This window comes from Priapulus caudatus, unplaced genomic scaffold (assembly GCF_000485595.1).
Source record: "Priapulus caudatus unplaced genomic scaffold, Priapulus_caudatus-5.0.1 Scaffold1486, whole genome shotgun sequence".
In the NCBI taxonomy this organism is placed as follows: Eukaryota; Metazoa; Priapulida; class Priapulimorpha; order Priapulimorphida; family Priapulidae; genus Priapulus; species Priapulus caudatus.
The window spans coordinates 14,379-15,634 of record NW_014578547.1 but is presented as its reverse complement, the minus strand read 5'-3'; the positions used below and the strand labels follow the sequence as shown (position 1 = coordinate 15,634).

General features: G+C 46.0%; 1 protein-coding gene across 1 annotated transcript in view; it reads right to left on the bottom strand.

The window, feature by feature from the left end:
• Positions 1-1,256, bottom strand: part of LOC106816782 (homeobox protein Dlx3b-like) — a 19,314-nt gene that overhangs the window by 17,498 nt on the left and 560 nt on the right. The window lies entirely within an intron of this gene.

The following is a 1,256-nucleotide window of genomic DNA, read 5'->3' as shown; positions in this document are numbered from 1 at the left end:
TGTGTGTGTGTGTGTGTGTGTGTGTGTGTGTGTGTGTGTGTGTGTGTGTGCGTGTCCGTGCGCGCGTGTGTGTGCGCGCGCGTGTGTGTGTGGTTGTGTCTGTCTATGTGTGTACGTATGTGCCTGTGTGGTTGCGCATGTCTATGTGTGTCCATGTGTGTGTACGTGTGTTCGTGTGTGGTTGCGCATGTCTATGTGTGTCCATGTGTGTGTCCCTCTTACGTGCTTAGAACACAACCGCACAGAAGCAAAATCGCTGTTTCGAGTTGTTTGCTTCTCAACTAGTGACAAGCTTCTCAACTCAGCGTGACCTCTGAGCTCTGAGCCACCGCCAAAAAACGTCCGTAAAAGATGAGCGCCACCGAGAAAAAAAACCCGTGTAATAGCATCGTATAATAACAAGCATACTGTCGCACATCTCTCTATCTTCGACCTTCGCCAAGCATAAGCCGCAAATGCACGACAGAAACAAGATGGCGGCGAGGTAGCGCTGCTCTCCGCTATACAGCCTTCTTGATGCGCGGCACCTTCATACAGACTATATCCAAAACCGCAGTCTACTTATTCGACAGGTAACACTGTCAACACTACAGATGAGATCGCGTTTGTCAAATCGTGAGTAAGCGTAATGTAATGGCGACGAGGGGTGCCTGTATCACGTGTGCATCACATGCGTGTGTAGGCCTACGTACGCAGACGAACAGATGTGTCATCCTTCATGTAGCCGCGATGCTACGAGAAGGCGTGGGAAGAAGTTTCCAAACGAGAAAACAATAAAAATGTCCGTCGCCGCTGCGGATTAAACCCACTAATGCGGTTTACACAAAATTAATCCCGTGTCACGTGACAAATTAATCCCGTGTCACGTGACGACTAGCGATTATCGTTTTCACACGTGCTAGATTAGACTTGGCTTAATCTTTCCGCGGATCCACGCAAATCGGATAATTGTGCACCAGCGCTGATGAAGATTGAGTGGGAAGCATTGCAGTATGAGCAGCTTTAGATTTCCTAATTGTTTTGAAATCGCTCTGTTATTTATTGGGGTGTTATGGGTTGTGAACTGTTATGGGTGTCACACACGCGTTTAGTAAATCTTTTTCTTTCCTGTCATTTGCGGTACATGCTCTATTATTAAAATATTTGATGCCAATATGAGATTTAGGTGATTAGCGCAATAAAAAAATCCCATATCTAAGCGAACAAGCATACTCTATATGATGATGATGATGATGATGATGATGATGATGATGATG